Below are 21,141 nucleotides of genomic sequence, written 5' to 3'. Positions count from 1 at the left end.
CATCTATTCTATTCCCCCTTGCCAGAGCAGGATCACCTACAGTAGATGACAAAGGAATGCTTTGTCCCTGTAGTACTCCATGAGCTACTTAGCAATGAGCAGTAACACTGGAGTTATTAAAGGCATTTTCAGGATAAACCTGTCTTACTAAATGCAGTTTGAAGAAGCTATTTTCCATCCTAATGAGGTGCTGTGACCAGAGATTAGCTACCAAGCTCCTGAACAGCTGAGATTTCCATTCCGGTCCATGGGAAGCTTAGGCACAGAAATGTGGTGCCATCATCCTTTGAGAGACTCATGAAATGCAGTTTACCACTGGGAGGTTTACACCACACAGGTATAAAGAGAAGTGAGTCCTGGCCATTAGAAGGGCACATTGGCCAAAAAGTTCAGCACAGCACACAAAGTATTGTATATTTAACACTAAGGAGAAAGAGGTATGAATTAAACCTGATATATTGGAGTACAGTGAAATACCTAACATAAAAAATAACCAATTAAATAAAAAATAAGCCATTAAATCTCAATTTAAGGTTAAATTATCACCAGTTTGATTAAATAGTGCTTGAATTTTGCATTACAGAATATCTACTTGACTGAAACTAGAAGTAACCATCAAAATAAATCTTCTACGGCAGGTATTTTATTTAAAGGTATTTTTGTCATTGAAACATGAAACTAGGGCACAGGCTAGATGTCTTCTTCAAAAGTTTTCATAAAAAATAGCTGAAGGCTGAATAATTCTCCATAGCATTGTGGTTCAAGAAAAAAAATTTAAATCCAACCAACCTCAAAGAACACTTACATGACAAAGAGAAGTAAAGTAACGTAATTAGAAAATGAAAACAAACAAAAATACTGCCCTTCTCTTACTATTTTTCTAACTCACCATGAAGTGGGCTACCAATTCATGAGTGTAAGTGGGACTGCAAAGAGAGGACAGCATCTTTTGGCCCCCTGCCTGTGTTTAGCAGAGGGACAAGCCTGGCACCCCTGGGCCAGTGGCTCTGACCCTACTTGAAATGAGTTACAGGTGAACTGAAATTACTGCTAAAAAAGGCAAATGTAATATTACTAAGAAATGGCATGTTAACAGTACAAGTTGATTTGGCTTGTTTGAAGTCAACTACCTATCCTCTTATCCAAGCTAGGTTTTATTAACAGACAGGGGCATTTTGCATTTGCTTAGAAGATGAGTTAATTTATGGGATAATCCTGCAGGACACAGATCACCTCAACCCACCTTGGCCTCAAACTGCACAAAATGAATGACTGAACCCCAAGAAACTGAAAAATCCTTTAGAAAATGAGGATCTGAAGTTTCTATTTGACCATGGAGAAAGCATTTTATTTTCTTTTCACTGTTTTACAACTGAGAAAATCGTCATCCTGTCATGAATTTACAGATCATTTTGTTCATGCAACAGCAAAAGAAAACAAACCCAGGGAAGCACTATCTCTTTGTTTGAACCAAATAATTTATTCTGCTCAATACCATTCCAGTCTGAAATGAAATATTTTCCTCTTCTTCATCTAAATAAAATGGAATCCAACATATTATGGAGTTCTAATCTATTTTGGCCAGCTCCATTTTTATGCTGATAAAGGAAAATTAATTTAACCATCTACGCACAAGAATATCATCACATTGAGCATGGAAGATAAAATCTCACAAGGCATTTGGCTTGTGAATGTGCTTCCAGGAGGATATTCATTTCCAATTGCATTTTCACCCCAATAGATACTTAATTTGCCTTGTTCTATATGGTTTTCCATTTCGTATGGCAGTAAAAATCAGTGAAGCATCGAAAGTTTACAGGCTTATGCCTAGGTTTGATTTATATAATGGATGGCACATTATTGCTGGTCTGCATAATTGAAATTCATTCAGCTCCCACTGTTTATAATGAGCTTATATAGTGCATTATGTATTTATTGATAAACAATCATTTTATTTGCAATAGTGTTTAAAAAAAGAAAGGTGTTGCCTTAATTTTCTTGTTCCATATATGCCTCATACGTACAAAACTTGTAGAGCTATGTAAAACCTGTTTATTCATATAACTTTTTGCTTCAAAGCCTTAGACTCATATCTTGTTATAAAGCTCAACTGCTTAAAAAATAGGCTTTGGTAAAAAGTCAGAATTTTAAGACTTGAAGCGGCACTCATTTATATGTAAAAAATCTGAGTAATGAATGAATTAAACAGCTGACCCAAACATGTCTCAGATACACTGTATTCTCCTGCAGCAGGAAAGCTGCAGCTCCAACCACTTCCTGAAGTTAAATTTTCCCCTGAACAGGGGGAAAACAATCAAAAAATCACTTTCTGATACATGTCCTGTAAGGATTTTTTTAGAAAATAACATTTGTTTGAAGAAAACATTGAAGCCTGACTCAAAAAATTTGTAACTGTCTCTTGCACAAATTTAATTATGTATCTTAATCCTCCTTTCAAGAAAAATTGCATGCACCTTTTTTCCCCCTCCTTTTTTAGGAACGCTGTGTGCTATACTTACGTCTCAGAAGGCATCATTTTACAGTCCTCTTTTTCTCTTTATTTTCCCCTTTTCCTCATGGTGCAGTTACAGTCATATTTTCCGTAAAAGCTGTATTAATTCTGGTGAGGGTCATTGCACTGACGGTTTTGAAGATAAAGGAATTTTCATTTACCCTACAAGAAAGCAAGAGAAAAGCAATAACATGCCTTTATCCTAATCCTGAATGAACCCCTTCTGAAGACCCATCAGAGTAAATACAGTCTCAAGGGCCTGCTCCAGTTCATGCCATCTCTCTGGGATCTGCTTGCAAGGATCAATAGAATTTTCTGTACAATGAGAATTCAATAACGTCCTCTTTTGTAAGGGATGTGCCGATCTCCAAAAAACTTGTTGCACACAGGCCAAATGTATGTCAAAGCTATCACTTTAGTTCACCCTTGGATTGCATTGAGTATGTTTCGAGTCCTGTTTTTGAAAATGTGGCATTTTCTGCACCAGCACCTGAATTTACCACATGACACTTTCAGTAGGTTTTGTCTATGGTGAAAAAGGCAACCGATTTATTGCGTATTGTTTCATGGATTTATCTGCAGCTTTTTTGGACATGTCTCAGGTCAGCATTTAGACTTGGTAATCTCCTGTAGTGTCCTCACCTTAGGATCTGCAACTTCATCTTCCTACGTTTTATGCTTCTCCATAAATGGCAAAAATGGGAATTAATAGCTTTGGTGCCTAGAAACAGTGCGGAAAAATGCTGCAAGGGTAAGGTGAAGAAAGTCCTGTTGTTCACTGCTTTCTTGGGGGGAAGAGAGACGGTGGGGAGGGGAGAGGAGAATTCCCTCTCCATGGCAACTAAACTCCCTTTTCAAAAGCACTGACTGAAGCACTGAATACAAACGCAGAATGCTTTCAGGCAAGAGGCTGGATCTCTCTTTTACTGCTTCCTGATGACAAAAAAAAATATATAAAAATATTTCGTGTTTCCTCTTCAACAAGAAAGCCCAGGTAATTACTCTTTTATCCTGATGTTTACCTCTGGAAATGATCCACCTGTGGATGTGAAGCAGGTGTTTTTATGAGTTATGGCAGTCTGGTATCTTTTGACATCTTCTGACCAAACTTCCTCTCCTTCTACCAATCTAGAGGATTGATTTATGGTGTTCAGAAGACATTCCTGACATATATAAAATAATTGGTATTGGCACACAGTGCTATTGCAACTGGACCTTAATATTTTTACTCTTTTAAATGTGGCTCTCTATTGGATTTATGTTCCTCTATGAGGCAGCTTCAGCTACTATGTTCACAAATTTATATGGACCCTGGTACTTGCATATTTATCTTCGATTTCTTGCCACTGGACAAAAGATTTAGGAGCTACACAGGAAACAGATTGATACAGCAGGATACCAGACCACTGTTTTCAGGTACAAAGTCCCTCTTGTGGGGTTTTCTATTGGGTGTTTTTTTGTGGTGTTTAACTTCAGGAAGCTGACCCCAGGACCTCTCCTCCTTTCCAGCAGTGATGCTCTGAGGATGGGGAAAACCCCTGGGGATGTGAGAACTCAATGCCTAGAGCAGAAAGTCCAGAAACAAGAAAACCTCAAGAATAAGCTTCTCAGAAAGTAGCCCTGTGAGGAGCCACCCCACACCCCTTGGTCATGGTGTTTATGACAGAAAGCTGCAGGAATGATGAGATGAGAAAACAAAAAATATGTCAAGGAGTGTGTTTTCAGGCAGATAACTGTGCCCAGGTAGTTAATCTCACAGTGGCAAGGTGCCACCAGCACAACTGAAGAGTTATAGGTTTTCTCCACCGTGACAGAAGTCTACTTGGATTTCGCCTATGAGTTGTCGGAACCAAGGGTGAGCCTGCCTATTTTTTGTTAGCTCATCAGGTCTGGAAAACAATTATTCCCCTGTTCAACCATTTCATTCATAAATGGAGGGAAAAAAGGGAATTAATTTAACTTCACATAAATAAAACTATACTTAGGATGGTTGTAAAAAACAGAAGAAGCTGCAGCTTGAAGAGGTCATTTCCTTTTTCACATATTGAAAAGTAACATTTTATTGTACAAATATTTTCCTTTGTCAGATTAAACTAAAGGCTGCATTTCTCAATTACTTTAGTTGTTTTTAAATTACTTGAACCATTCAAGCTTTCTTTTGAAACTTCTCACGAATCTTTTGCTAGCTTTTACACTCTCCAAGTGCTGAAGTTTCTTTCCCGCTTCTATCCTTTATTTGATATTCTCTTTGAAGTCCATATATATTGTACATGCCAGCTTCATTGTGTACATGAGCAGCTATCTGTGATTTTTGTCTCAAGGAAAATAATCTGACATAACATACTTAACGTACTGTAAAATGGAGACCAGAAAATTGAAGTACAACCGGTGGGGAATACACAACCTGGAAGGAACTTATTTGCATGTTAAGAGCTTAAAAAGAAATACCTGGGGTTTTAGATATTTTTTTTCTAGCACTTGCTCTTCTCCACCCCTAGAGAATACCAGTCTTTCAATAGCTGTCATTCAAATTTACAGCATGTAGATTTATTAGTGCTTACCTTGTCTCCCCTTTCTTAACTACCAAACTTTGTTGCTAATAATAGAAAACAATCCCCAAAAGGTTTATCAAATTCTAAAAAGTATTGGGAGAAATGGAGAATTCTCCCTCCTCACATCCAAAGAATTACAGAATCTCCATATTGTTCATTGCCTCTGCATGAGAATAACATAAAAACTCTTTTGGAAATTCAGGTACATTGCAGATTGATGCAATTTAGCATATAGTTCTCAAGGCACTCTAGATTGTGTCTATATCTCCTGCTTTCAATAATGTGCCAAAGTAAATAAGCATTTATAATTTAAAAAAAAGTCTTGCAGAGAGCTCAGTGAAATTTAATGGTTGAAGTTTTTATACCCTTTTAGAAATGTTTTGCTAAGAAAAAATATTAACACGTTACACACAAGAATTACTAAAACCCTGTGGATAGGCTTCTGTCTCTCAAGTCAATGGTTTGCTTATGATTTACAAGACTGTACCCAAAGCAAGAATGTGGCCTTTGTAACCCATTTATTTACAAATTAAATGGAAGAGGTGAACATACTTAAGCCCTTTACTGGCATTATAGCCAAAAGTATGAGACTTCCTCCCCTTTCCTGCAACAATTCTGGCTGACTGAATGTGCTCTCCATGTATAAGATGGTCACAGCCTAGCTGTACTTCATCAGAGATGCTGGTCACAAAGAACTAGGTAAGGGACCAGGTTTTTGGAATGATTCATTGCTTTGGAGACTAGCTGGGCAGTAGCTGACTGGGATAGCTTGCTTGATGCCTAGATCCCAATGCTTTTAAAAAGAAATTTCTATAAATTTTCCTTGTTCCATAAGGAACTTGTGCTCCAAAGCATGTGACCTGAGCAAAAATGTTTGTGGTCTAATAAAGCAAAGCTCTCAATTACTAGTTTGAACAGACATGGCAGTGACTGATTACTAGAAACCATGTATACTTGCCAGAGACATTTCGCTGTCTTTCAGGCTCTCTAAGAAAGCCTTGAACTGGTTAAGAGGCTAGCTGGGAAAACACCACCATGGTGAAGTCTTGCAGCTTGCATTCAGTTCTTTTTGTGCACTTGCATCACTAAATGTGTGTGAAGATCCATGAACAGAGAATGACAGACAGATGAATGTCCAGATTCGGTATGAAACTAGGGAGCAACAAGTTCATATAGTAAGCTGAGAAGCACACAGGATGAAAAGAAAGTTGTATGGCACCTAATTGCATGATAAACTACTGACTAAATGTCATTAGGGAGAAAACTGAAATTTTAAAAGCTACAATGTGATTCTAAGAAGGGATAGTTTTACTCTCTTATCTCAACACTATGTATCTGAGCACTGGAGATGACCCAACGAGCATAATATCAGTCTCTTCTTCTAACTAAACCACATGATCTCTTGACTTCTGAATGCAAAAAGGACATGCATCCACAATAAGAACTGTTTCCAATTAATAATTCAGCAAGCTCCAGTCACGAAACCCACAACAAACACTGCAAGGAGGATTAAGTATTTTCTCTGCCCATCATTATGTATGTTCATGCCACAGGGATTTTTCAATTATTGAACAGTGTAGAGTTGCCTTTGTTTGTAGAAAACGTCAATTTGAATTGTGTGGCTTCTACACGTTCATTTTTCTGCTTAACATTAGCTTGGCTTTTTACTCCTCTGACACATGAAGTTGGAGATCAAAAATACTGAACGATTACTAACATTTTACGAAGCACCATAAGTTGGATACTTTAACTGTCAAGACATTTCAAATAATTTCTTCCAATGTTTTCTTACCAGAAAAAGCTCTATTAATTTTTTTTATTCACCAACCTAACCATTGTAAACAACTGCTAATGTTACAGAAGTCTTAAGTGTCACAAGTAACAAGAAATGAAAGGTGAAATAGCTAGTGTTAAGTTTATAAGCTAATATTCTGGAAAACATTACTGCTTCTATTTAATTAATATTGAAATTCAACCCACAGCTTAAGAAGATTCTGTCATTTCAGTTTACAGAGGGTAGGACAGCAGTGCTTTTAGCAGGCAACAATATTTTTCATGTGGATATACTCAGCTTCAGTTTGGTGATGTATATGACTGATTTTAGCTAGTGATGACAGAAATGAAGGCATTCCTGATGTGTGAGCTTGGAGGCAAGCATCTACCATTTCCTGGGGCACTTGCAAGAATGGAAACACACATTGTAAATTGCTGTTATGTGCACTGTGCAGTAAGAGCTATTGCATTTAATTTATATGTGAGATATGAGGAAGAAACTTAAGATTGTTCTATAACTGTAATTGTCATGTAATCAGGTCTGTGCTTGCTTGTACATCCAGCACATTTATGTCCCTAATTCCTTGGGTTCCAGGATTTAAGCAGATCCCTGAATAGTCTCTGCACAGAAGAATCAGTGGACTAATAAGAGAAAAGATGGATGTGAGGCATGGTGTTGACTGAACTCCTAATTCCTGTCACAGAAAAACATGTGAATAACTTTCTCAGGAGCTATTCAGGAGAGAATTCTGGAAAATGCTAGGTTCCCCCAGGTACATCCCTACTATGGGTAGAGCAATCTCTGTGCTTTAGTGCTGATGAGAATCCTAGGTGGGGATCCAGCTGTCCCAGGGACTCACCATGAAGTTCCTACTGCAAAATTGACCAAGTTCTGCACAGATGGGGTACTGGAAGTAGTAGAAATAGTTCCTACAGATGCAGAAATGGTCACCATCTCCTCAACAGTTGGGTGTTTTGTATGTAGTTTAAGACAATCAATAAAAATGGAGACAACGTTGATACAAAGGTCCTTGCAATAGTCATGTTGCTATCCAGACTGCAAACATATATCTTGTTCAACAGATTTGTCTCCACACAAACATCCTCCTTACAAAGATTCCAATATGATAGGAGGTTTTAAATTTTGTTCTGGTTTTGATTTTTTTTTAAAAAAACCACTCTATCCATGTCTGCAACAGCTGAGAACAACAGGATTGTACATGCTACACTAATCTGGATTGTTTCTCCACTGGTTCAGATACAGACTGTGCATATGCTACAAGTCTTACACTAAACAGAGTGTTCTATTAGTCAGACAAGTTGCACTGATTGTGACAGCAGTATCACAGTTTTATAACAAAGCAGAACTGAGATGTGAAGTGACAGGTTTGTTGAACCAGAACTTCACAGAAGGGTACTCTATTTCATATCCTCTGTATATCAACATCTGTGTATGATAAATCATACTCAGTAGCAGGCCACCATCAACAAGGTAATGGAAAAAAATCACAAAAAGAATCTTTCCTGGAATGTCATGCTTTCCTGTTATTTTAAACTTAAAAATAATATCTAAAATTGATCACTCACTTATTGAACCCACTGCTAAATATTAGGCACCAGATCTTCATAATCAGCTTTTTCTCTAGAAGCACACAGAATAGCTCATTTCAAAGACAGTCCACACTTTCTTAATTGTTTAATAACTGACACTGAACAAGATGATCCCTGTAGAGCTGAATACTCTCACTTTTCTTAATCCTAAATTAAACTTCAAGGTTTTTCCCATGTAGACAAAGTTAATAATTATTAATGTTATACCTCTTAGTGAGACCTGAGAGACAATTTATTGATTATGAGGATGTTTAACTGAGCAAGATAAACTGTAAAACACAAATGCAACAAAGTTACTCAGCAATTATGGTTAATTAGTTCAATAATTTTGTCTGAAAAATTATTTCTCAAATGCAGAACTATTTGAGTGTGTGTCCATCCACATGCTGTTTAAACTTTTTTGATTTACTTGATGTTCTCTGAGTACTCCCTGCTGTTAAATAATTGGGAAAAGCCAATGAAGGAAAATTCAGCAGAAACGAACAGATATTGTTACATCTAAGGAATTTCAGAGGCTTATAAAGATTCCCCTAATTAGCACACTACAGCAAGAGATACAACACAATTGCCCATTAATCACCAAAAAACATTTACATTTCTAAATGTGTGCAATCATTGTATTTTTTCCTCACTATTGTGTTTTTCCTTCTTCACCATATGTTTATGGTATAAACATTAGAAATGCATACTTATCCCAAGCTATTTCTCTGATAACCATTCAGCACTGGATATCTGTGATAGGCATTATGGGCATCCAAAACTAATGTCCTTATATATCAGATCGATTCCTGAGACATGGATGTGTGTAAGCCTACACATGGATGCTTTTTACTGGCCCAGCTTCCTTTTTGTAAATTGCAGCCAGGATCTCTGCCCTTTACCTCCCCCATCTGAACTCTTTTATTACAGGAACACCTTAAGCAAGAGTTATTCCTTTAATAAATGGCCCCCTACAGCCATCACCTTTCCCAGGTTTGTAATAGGGAGCCTGAACACACAGCCCATAAGCAGAGGGAACACAACCATCACAGCAGGTTTCCTCAGGGAGGCAGAGCATGATCTCAGATCAGCAGCCCAGGAAAGATAACCACAAAATCCAGTAAGGAAAGTCACAGCATTAAGGCAGCTTGGAGTTATTGCTGGTCTTCTTACACAGCCCCCTCTCACCCTTTTTCTATTTATACTGTGCTCTGGGGTAAGAGTTCAGCTTTGCTGTGGCAGCTCTCATGCACATGCTGATCCTCTCCCTGTGTGAATGCCTCTTGGCAATTTGCCATCTATAGTAATATACAGCAGGTTGAAAACAATTATTTGATTACACGATGCAATGATCACTTATTTGCCTCATTTCTCCTTGGAGAAATGCATCTGAATATACACCATATCTGACACTGTAACACCAATACACAGGGAAGAATTACCAGGGAATTATGAGTTAATTTAGCTCATGGTACAGCCCTCTCTACACTCCATTTCTAGCTGTTATTGGTGTGTTTTTCAAAAGTGCAAAAGGACCAACACAAATGGATTAGAGAAGGGACTGATGATGAATACAAGGTCATGAGCAATCACTGTGTCTGGCTCCCGACCTTTCTCATAACTCCCTACTTCATAACTCAGAGATATATATGACATACCCATTACCTAAGCCCATTTTCCCATTTCTCATTTGCATAAGTCAGATTGACTGTTACATATCTGTCCTTTCCATAGACATTACAACAGTACCTCCAAAAATGTTAAATAAGGTAACTAGCAGATAACAAGCTCAGTCCTTAACAAGTTCAGCTGCAAATCATATTCTTTTCTTTCATGCTTAAAAAACAGTTTGTCCTGCCACAAGTAAGCCAGGTCAACAGGTATTCTGGAAAAAAAGTATCTGTTTTTCTAAGTAGCTATGAAAAGAGACTGAAAGTATCTCAACCCTGTTATCAGGCTTTGTAGACCTGGGGAACTGGTTTACTGCTCCATCCTTCAGCTCCCCCCATACATATGAGAGTTCCTCTTTCCCCTCTACTTTCATTCAGGACAGGGTCCCTCCAGTTTACCTACTGAGCCTGACAGAGCTGGTTATTCCAGGCAGTGATATCTCAAAAATCAGCATGCTTAAACTATGCCAAGCAAAAGTTCCAATTTCAAAGCCAGCCTGGCTTCAAGCCAACAGTGCCTGTTGGATGTGACACAGAGCCACAGGGTCATTTAGGCTGCAGGGGAGTGTATCCAGTCAAACCTCCTGACTGAAGTGGGCTAGCCAAAGAGGGCCCAGAACCTGAACCTAAGGGAGGAAGAGGCTGCATCCACAGAGGATGTGTCAGGCCAGGCTGGGAAGAGGCAACAGGAGCCATGGAGCTGTGGACACAGACTGGTTTGAAAACTATTGACTGGCCTTATTGGAACAAGAAATTAATAACAATAGGAGCACCATTTTCGGGCTAGTACAAATGCATGAGACTAACAGGTGAGAGGGGGAAAATGCATGTGCCTATTGCACAGGCAATACATTTTAGCAGAGAACAACCTTTTTGTCAGTCCCATCCTTGACCCAGCCTTTTTCAGCTCTGAAACAGGCTTTCACCTGCATGTAGTGGCAGCTGGAAATGAAGAAGAGTGTTGCCAACAAGAAATATTGAGAGACTTCAGGCTGCTAACTGCGGAGATTTTCAGGAAGGCGCTGACACAGTTTTGCTTGGTTTTCACTATGGTTATTCATTTGGGAATGTGTGCAACACCAGTAACACTGTGCTTCTGCTATTGGTCGTCTTCTGTCCTTGTTTATTAATTTGGTGACTCTACCATCCAAACTCACCTTTCTCTGGCTGCTACCTGAACCTTCACTGGTGCAGAACCTTAAGGACATCATGGCTCATGTAAGTCAGGATCTTTCCTACAGAGGCCAATTAAAAATCTCATGCATTTTACTGGATACTTATTGTGTCCTCATGATGTATTTCTTATTAGTGTAACCTGAAATTTCATTTCCATGCCAATGACTCTCAGATCTGACGTAGTGACGGAAAGCCCATAAACTGCTCTATGTTTCCCAGTTACCTGTAGGACAAATAAAGGCTGAATCAGTTCATGCTTTCATTCTCAAATGCCTCCTGGAGAGGCTTAATATGGGTGCTGTCTGCTCTCAGTCTCAGTCCGTGATCACAGTCTACACATCTTGATGCTTCAAAAGCATTGCTTGAAGCCTGGACAAAGATCATGTCCTCAGGGATAAAGCTTGTTCTGAGCTGATTTTCAATCAGCTTTTTAACTAGGCTGACTGTGAAAAAGATGAGGCTATCTTTCAGAATACTCTGTTTTTTTCCAACCAAGTCTGTTGGCAGCTTCCATAAAATCAAGCCACACACCTTTCCTTTTGATATGATCAGAGCAACACTCATCTTATGCATCAGCTTATAAAATGACCTCTCTTCTTTCATCAGCATCTTCACAGTATGGCTGCCAAAGGACATTGGCATGAAAGATAGTTCAGTGTCTATTGTAGCAACTTTACTTGCAATAGATATGAGGACACTAAAGGTGAAAAGATTAATTTCAAGGTTATGGTGCTTAATGTGCAAAAACTTTTCAAGGGCAGAGCTCTGACTTTATTTGCCGTTCCATATTTGGGTGTAATTTGCTTATGTTATTAGTGATCTAGCAAGTCACTCTGCCTGAGCTTTGACACCCGTGTGTCTTAGTCACTGCAACTTGCTAGATTTATGTTCTGTACATAAAAATCTCCCTTGAGACTCTGCACCTCTGAGTAAACTCTGTTTTATTTTTGATGTCTGAAGTTTCTCTAACTTTCTGTTTATCATATTTCCACTTTTGTAACGATTGTGCTTGAAATGATCTGTTGGGGTATGCAAGGGCAAATCATGCTTTTAAGAGTAAATATCATGCATAGAGGTGTCGCAAGCCGGTGCTGGGGGGCTACAGGAGGTAAGCAGCCAGTTTGAAAAGGCTGCGTAATGAGGTTCATCAAATAAATTAATAGCACTGAAGGAAGGGGAAATGTAAACCAAAAACCAAACCCAGACAGCAATTACATACGTGTCTCGGATTGAGACAATTTCTTGCCTTTACATTGATACAGATAACTAAAGACAAATCCCAGCACCTTGCTCAGATTTGGCTGTGAGGACAAAGCACATAAGTTTGCATTGGAGTAACTGTAAGGACAGGGTAAGCACAGGCTTCTGAACAGAGCTGAAGACGTTAAACTCTAGGGGAGCGCCACTTTCTACAAGGGTATTCAGGTCCAGCACTGATGTGACTGCATGCAGCACAATGACTCCACTAGAAAAATAGATTTAGTCCTAACAAAATAAGTAATTAGGTTAAATGTTGTTGTGGTTAGGTTTCAACTTGTTTCTAAGGTCAGAACTCAAGTGTTAATGGAATTTACATTACAGTGAACTCAGTGACAATGCTAGCCAACAGGACCAAGAAAGTCTGGGGCCATGTGAAAAAAAAAGTCGTATTTTTTTTAAGCCTCTATTTTTTAGCTGAACTTAATACTAAGTATTTTAATGGAAGAGTTTTCTTTCTTCATCAAATATATTAAGGGGGACTGGGAGATCCCTTTCTATTGTGCTTGCTTTGCATTACATATCCATTTTAAGTCAGGCCAGGAATGTAAAGAGCTCACATTGCTCCTAATGAAACAATTGGCACTTTACAACGAGACAGCAAAAATCCTGATTATTAGGAGCTCCCACTTTAATCTACAGAGTTAAAAATGGAATAATCTGTTTCTACAAATATGTGGATAATTACATCAGAAAAATAAACTAGCAAATAAGCAGCTTCTCATTTGTACACCTGAAAGCTGCCAACTGTCTTAGGCCCACACAAGTTAGATTTTAGAGCATATTTCATTCCAGTATTCTATTAAGACCAGTGATTTATTTCTTCCAGGTCAACAAGCTTTGCTGCCTTTGTTTGAAGAGCAGAGATCACATGGAAGGCTTCTTTCTTGCAGACAGAGAAAAGATACTACACAGAGGAGTTTTTTTACATACATCAGAGATTGATTCCTAAAACTTCTGTCTTTGTTTTCTTCACAATCAAACCTCATCACACACCTCTGAGCTGATATTCTATTTAAAATCTTGAATTTACAAATAGCCAAAGCTATTTTCATACAAATCTTCATGCGAGTTTGTCCTGTTACCCAACATCATTATTTTTTAGCATATTGCCATGCTTAAGCAAGCTGTTTTGACATGCTTTTAGAAGGGTTTGCATCAGCCACAAGGACAGGTTTATAAGAAGTGTGATATTAATTTTCCTCAGTCTCAGCATGCTTGAAGAGGAAAAAAAAAGAAAGAAACTATGTGAGGTATAAGCCTCACCACTCTTCCTATGGGTTCTTGTAAGGAGAATGGACAATAAACTAGTTTCAAAGTCATGGTGCCCCTACATTGTATCTCGCCATTGGGGTGGAGACAGAAAGGGAGAACAACAGTATCCACAGAGACAGAGATGCTCAGCCATTTCAGAAATGAGGATGCAAGTTTCAGTTTTCAAAAAAACTACTGCATGCAGGCCTGGTTACTGGGAAAAGCACAGACCTTTGGTGACAGTTGAGGGACCTATGGCACCTTCAACTAAAGCAATAGAGCAAATGGGTCCAATGACTGGCAAATAATCCTGCTCTGTTAATGTATTTTGGGTGAGCCTAGCCCTTATACCTCAGTGTCAAGCTGTGCCAGAGACTTTGTGCCCTAACCCCTGCAGGAAAGCAATACAATGCTCTAGTATCTTTCTTCCTTTCAGCATCAGGAAAAATCATCAGGTCCTGAATAAATCGTAACAGATCAGCTCACAAATAAATGTGTGTTTTCCACTCAGCACAGTAGCTGAAGGATGCAACAGAAGAAAGGGGAGAAAAAAAACAAACAATAAAACTCAAAAACTACATATATGCAATGTTATTAATCACTTGGGTCATTTTGCTACCCTGATTTTCAGGCTGAGTCAGCTTCATCACCTACTATCGTTTGTAACTGTGGTACATCCCAAGAACATTGCTCCCGGCCCACCTGGGTCGTTTTGTCTTTACACACCTCCATGACTCCACCTACCAAAAAACCCCAAATCAAACATTTTTAAGGTAAAATTTGTATTTTCCTCTTTACCATGCTTAGGGTTTAAGTCACCAGGCAGCATCTGCTGCAGACATTCAAAACATAGTATTTAGCCTTACAGTGTCAGATCTATCTGAACTAAATTATTGCATTGGTGTGATCTACACAGGGCAAAGAAAATTCAATAGCAGAAAGATGTAGTTGTTCATGGGACTCTAATGATGATCAGTTTAGGCTATGTCAAAAGCCAGAGAGTATATTGTATGGACAATTCTTTGACACTATCTCCAAAGCTGCTTGTTAGCTTTAAAAAAACCAACACATTTTCTCTGTATGAACTTCGGTTAGGAGCAGGAGAAATAAAAGCCTTCCATCTTTCTGTGCTAGGGCTAAGCAATATTAGATTAAAGGGGTTTGTTTGCTTTCTAAAAGAAGGTTATTATACACCTTCTTCAATTCAGCTTTCCTTGTGGAAACCATGAGCTTACCTACACCAAAACTGGACCCTTACAACTTAACTCAAGACTCAGCTGTTTAGAGATATTTTTTAATTATTATTATTTTTTTAATGTGAGAGCACTGTCTGATCTATTTAGAAGTCTTTTCCATAGCATCTGTTGCAACTTGAGGTCAATTTGAGGCCAGCTAGACAGAGCCAGAAGGGCAGTGGGTCCCAAAAGGAGTGAATAAAGTGGTACATGCTAATCCTCCACCTTTCTTGAGGATTCACATACACCAGGGAGCACAAATTCCTCCCACGACTCTGCTGCAACTACAGGGCTTCAACAGTGAGTCTTGCTGTGTGCAGCGAGATGCTCATGGAGATGAACTAGAAACTTTGCCCTCATCCTTGCAACAGAACAACAAGGTGGGAATTGAGACTACCCAGTAAACTGGGATCAGTGCAGTTTCTATTTCAAATAGCTCTGTTATGCCCAACAGGCCAGTGGGTCCTCAGGAATGTATCTGCACAACCAAAGCCAAGAAAACCTTACTTGCATTTTCTGTCATGAAAATAACGGCTTTTTCTGTTTTGGTTTGAGGTTGTTGGTTTGGGGTATTTTTATTTTTAATTCAAGACATCTTACGTATCTTGAACGATAAGGGTGGCTTTAGGAGTATGAACCTAATGAGAGGAAAACTATGGCATTTTAATCACATCTATGTCCAGCAACAGCAGTATAATATGAAATGAGGATGATGCTAAATTTAAACCCATGAGACTTTTAATACATAACTTACAGCTTATCAGAAGTCCACTGTTGGCAGTCTGCAAGTGGGGTTGCTTGTTCTGAAATTTGGTGACAAAAGTTTAAAAGTAGCTTTGAAACAGTTACTTTTATCGGAGGAGAGGGCTACAACCAAAAGCTGTTTCCACCAAGAGATATTTCTGTCAAAACAGAGACTACATAGTTACATACATGTTTGGACAAGGATTTATTATTACTTCTTTTTGATGAAGCTTCATTTTATGTTCATGTTCTTGGAACTGAAATCTTTACCTCTTTCTTAGAAAAATAAAATCAATTGTGTTTAAACAAATTAGAGATTTGAATGTGAAAAAAGGCAAGCTGCAGTACTGGGAAGTCTCCAGTGGGCTCCTCCAGCTACCATCTTCCTGAGCCTCACAATACTCTGCCAGATAGATATGTGGCATGAATACACAAAGTGAGTCTTATCCACTGTGCATAGAAATTAACACCATGCACAGCCAGTACAACATGCTGTGCTGCTCTGTCACTGTATTCATAGCATGAAAAGAGAAAAGCAAGACACTGAATAAAGGTATCTGCTGTGCCACTTCCACAGCACGGACCTCCCAGTATGTCACCATTTCTATCTCTAGAATAGAAACAAAATTGGACTACAAAAACACAAAGTTCAACCCTGAAGCTGAACCTTAAGCTTTTTTCAGCTACCAGAATGAAGTCCCTGTATGAAAACAAATTTCTTTCATTAGATGCATTACTGGCAGCAAAAGCGGTTCTCCTGGTTGCCAATCTTCCACCAGCTTCAGTCCATACATGAGAATAAACTTTCAGCCACCCACCTGCCCCCTTACTGACCCCTGCTGGAAAGGCAAGGCAGGCATCCCAAATCACATCACCAGCTCCTCTCCCTGTGTCCCCCATTCATGGCCAACACTTGCCACCGGCTTTGCTCTCAAGCCTCAGAGCAAGGATAACTACCAGGGCCACTGTGTAAAGGATCCACAGCTGACAGAAAAAGGAAAGCAGGGAAATGGATTCAAATTGTGAAGAAATTACATTGAGAAGGAAAAAGGATTTTACTTGACAACAGCTCACACAACAAGGGCCTGAAGACTGAACACTCCCACCTCCGTGCTACCATTTACTCTGTGGCTACACTGGGCTGAGTGCCCCCTCAAACCAAGGCATTTCCATTCACGCTAAGGCAATGCAGGTTGAAGAGGCCACAGGAAACAAGAAGACACGAACAAATACAACCCCTTACAAGTTCAGGTTTTCCCAATTTACTCACATTTAACCTGAGATATGAGTCAGCCTCTGCTGGATACAAGCTGGCAGCTCAGTGGGGCACAAAGGCTTCAGCAGAAGCAAACAAGGATGGTAACTGAATAACTGCCACAGGTGCACAGAGTTCAGGTCCCTGCAAAATATAATGCACAAATTCAGTGTGACTGCTAATCACAGGTCAGTGTTTCTCACTAGGTGTCCAAGCACCCTTGGGCTGTCAGTCTACTGACAGTAGTAGCCTGTGTGTGCTTTGGATTGCAGACAGCTGAAGGTTCACTCACTCCACCAAAAGCAAGTATCTCTGTCTTTCTGGTCTCAGTGTTGTGATCCCCCTCCCTGACTCCAAGAGCTTTCCTGGTGACACTGTATGTAATTCAGAGTTTCTTCACTGCTTTGTGCCATGGATAATATTTAAAAGAGTGAGCTGTCCTCCTCTTTTGTCAGCTTATGCTGTATTTCATCTCCCACTATCTTATAAAGTGACAGTTTGATTATAATGTAATTACTTTTTTCAGTGAACCTAGTGCATAATTTTATTTCTAGATGGGTCTGTGTTACTTATCCATAAGCTCATTATGAACAAGAAGGCTCCAAAGGAAAAAATGTAAGCTGTTTTTTTTCTTTTTTTTTTTCTTTAAAAAGGAAACATTTTGAAAGACCTATATAGTGAGGGAAAATATACCAGTGTTGCATGTAGAAAAGATGAATTTCAAGCATGAGAGCACAAATGAGCTTGAGAGCCCTTTAAGGCATTTTCATGGAAATTGAATTTTTTTTTTTTTTTAATTTTCATTGCTTGGAATTTGGAAAAAGCTAACAAGCTGAATAGATTCAATATCCAAGAACCAAGAGCAAGGGTTAGAGAGTGATTGCAGATGACCATGGCAGGGATAGCACCAGTTCACAAATTGGTGAAACGAAAGTCTTTTTTATTCAGTCAAATCTCCAAGCCTCCTGTGGCTGAGTACTTGTCAAGCAGCTTGTTTGCAAGTCAAGTATTATATGTTGATGCTAAGAAGCACAAGCTGATACATTTTGCCAAAACACGGGACAAGAAAATGTGTAAATCAACAGTGCTTTGCAGCAGAAACTGTGGATCCTCTCTGAAAACTGTCTTAGTAAAATGGCACCCTGGGGTTTCCTGTTTATTGCATCCCAGTGACTTCCAAATCAAACACGATCAGCTCAGACTCCAGTGATAACAATTTTAACTGCTGCTTCTTTGAACATAAAAATAAAATCGTACAGTCAAGATATGTCTTCTGGCTTGTGTGTCAGCAGTGTAGATTCTACAACTGGTACTTACTCAATAATCCTATTTACCACTCACAACCCAGCTTTTTTTCTATCATCCAGTTTGCAGTTTATTGATGGTAAGGGAAGAAATGAATCCAGAAGGAAAAAAAAAAAAGTAATCCCAAAACAAACATGTGAACTTACCCCAAACTGAAATCAGATTCTCCTTGGGATCTATTTCTTTAACAATGCTTTCACATCTGCTTAAGCATTTGCTGATGCAACTTTTCTGTCCAAACCCAAGATGCAGAGCAATTTTTTTTTGCTTTTTCTGTGAAATTGCTTAAATAACCACCAATACAAAATAACATTTTACAATATGGCTGCAAAACAAAAGTGAGAGGTACCATGAGCGTATCCACTTCTCATTGCCATTTTGCCACTTGTGACGCTACAGATGTGGCTGAATAATGGCGACATTTGAAATCTGTGACTTGTGCAACTTGTAGGGTTCACCAGCACCACCAGCCAGGCTGCAATCTAGGATCACAGGACCTCCTGCTGAAAACCCCTACATTTTGCTCCTTGCAACATGTCAAGCCTCTTCCTCTTTGACCAGAGGTTGCTTCAAAAAGTATTTTCTGAAAATAAATAGAATTTTGCTTTAGAAATTTATATACCTATCTTCCTGTTTTCAAATAGTTCTGGGCTCATTTTCCCATATTTCCATGTTTTAGGTCACTGATAAGCAACTTCATCTGCTGTAATGAGAGTATTGCTCATTTTCCACACAGTATCTGTCCAGCACCTCTCCTGGGACACTTTAAATCAGCATGTAAGATTTTTATATTCCAGTCACATATCCTACCTTATTCTATTGCCTTGCCACAGACCTCAGTACACCAATTTAATTGTTCATCTGTCTGGACCTGTCAATTCCTCTATTTCCACACTCCCACCTCAGTTTGAGCCTTCTGTTAGGTGGTGAGAAAACTCAAGATTATCACATACCACAACATAATTTATTTCTTTCAAACAGGAACTATTGATTGATTAAGCTTGTTCAGTAGCAAACTTGCAACATAATTTTAGCAAGAAATAGCTTAGTTCTATGTAAGAATTGGACAGTAGAGATTCAGGTAATAGACTTGAAACACCATTGCTTTGCTGTTACCTTTTCAAGTGAAAAAAGTAACACTTTAGCAACAAAAACTAGACATTCAGAGAAAATAAAAGGGGAAATCATGTGAAAGAAAAATCAAAGATAATGAGAAAAACAGCTTATGTTAAGGCTTAGCAGTGCCTGGGGGTATCATGAAAGCTTCTGAATGGATGAAGCATTTCTAGTAATTACAATGAATTGAACAAATACCATCAACTTCAGATTTACTGCAAAATATCTTAAAAAAACCAACAAACCAAAAATGAACAACTGAAGGTTTACATTTTTATTTTTACTGAAACCATGTTTTTGTCTCCATTAAGTGATAAAGATCTGCCTACCACAAAAGCCTTTTGTATGAGATTTTCAACATTTAAAAAGTAAACCTGAACTTGCTTTGTAAAAAAAAAAAAGTAACTTATTCCCTTCCCCCTTGATCAACACAGATGAACAGTTTTTGTAGATGAGCCACAGAGCATCAGAAAACTAATATTACTATTGAAACTGACTTCTTTAAAAGCAAATCCACTGGAGGAGGTCAGAGAGAGGAGGTCATCATTCTTGGGCACATAAAAATTTTCCTCCAAAGTCCACAGTAAGACTTAAAACACTGTCCCTGCAGAGGCATCCAGATTCCACTTCCCCTTTGTTTCTTTTACCACATAATTTGGTAATTAATTGATGTAGAGTTCTTCCTGCTTTTCCAGCAGAGATCACTGAACCATCCAGGGTCACAAAAGCCCAAAAAAAGCTATGGCTGTAGAGGTCCCAAATCCACCAAAGATTTTGCAGAGCAAAGCCACAGATGGGACCAGAAAAGGCAGTGATAATATTGGACCCCTCCTTCTCATCGGACACCACAGAGCAGTTCTTTACTTTACCTGACTCTTGACCACCTTCCAGAAAACAAGGGACATAGCTGAATGTGTCTCCTCCATGTATTTAACAGCTCCTCTGCTTGCTTTTGTTTCAGTATGAAAAAGAATCAAACTAAGAATTATGAATCAGGGCAAAAAGGATATCTGAAAGCAGCACTTACCAAATTTTCTATTTCAGAAACACAAAGGATGCGCCTTGATTTATGGTAGATAATTCAAAGCAGCCCTCATCTTCTTCATATCAATGTAACATGAAAAACTTATTCCTGTGCCAGTGAGTCACACAGGACTAGTTAATTTTACAGCTGTGTTTTCCTGAAATGAGGAAGTGGCCCAGAGGTCAAAGCTTTATCTGACTGAGAAGCCATCAAGGTCATGACAGCTCTACAAAACAAAATGCTGAAGTTTCTCTTGAAAACCAACATCATCAAAGAAAAGAAAAAAGAATAAATCATGTCAAGAGCCTTACTATATGACTCTATTAAGAAGATTTCTTAATCAATACATGGTATGCAGTCCACATAATTAAATCTGAGAAAAATGTAACTAGATTATATCTTAGCAAGAAGACCTTATGGGTCATTTTAAACTCAATTTTTATCTGTCCAAATAATGAACTCTAGAAGGTTAAGAGATTAGCACTTCAGAGTATGTTTTAGTGCAATCAAAGCTTTCCTGAGAGGAGGCTATTGTACTTAGAATGTCAAAATCTTGTCTGGATTATCATATAGATAAGAAAACCCCCATGAATTAATATCTGCCAGTTTCCTCTGCAAGGTAAAATAAGTCACAGACAAGGTTCTAAAAGAAAAAAAAAAACAAACCAGCAACAAACC

General features: G+C 38.6%; 1 protein-coding gene and 1 long non-coding RNA gene across 2 annotated transcripts in view; both read right to left on the bottom strand.

The window, feature by feature from the left end:
• LOC127389154 (uncharacterized) overlaps positions 1-17,807 on the bottom strand; it is a 28,626-nt gene extending 10,819 nt beyond the window's left edge. The window contains exons 1-2 of the long non-coding RNA XR_007890562.1: positions 17,034-17,807; positions 2,520-2,674 (exon numbers count right to left, since the gene is read on the bottom strand). This is a non-coding gene — a long non-coding RNA (uncharacterized LOC127389154). The remainder of the gene's footprint in view (positions 1-2,519; positions 2,675-17,033) is intronic.
• CD96 (CD96 molecule) overlaps positions 1-21,141 on the bottom strand; it is a 95,564-nt gene that overhangs the window by 49,297 nt on the left and 25,126 nt on the right. The gene's annotated exons all lie outside the window — the stretch shown is intronic.

This window comes from Apus apus, chromosome 1 (assembly GCF_020740795.1).
Source record: "Apus apus isolate bApuApu2 chromosome 1, bApuApu2.pri.cur, whole genome shotgun sequence".
In the NCBI taxonomy this organism is placed as follows: Eukaryota; Metazoa; Chordata; class Aves; order Apodiformes; family Apodidae; genus Apus; species Apus apus.
This window is presented reverse-complemented; position numbering and strand designations above follow the sequence as displayed.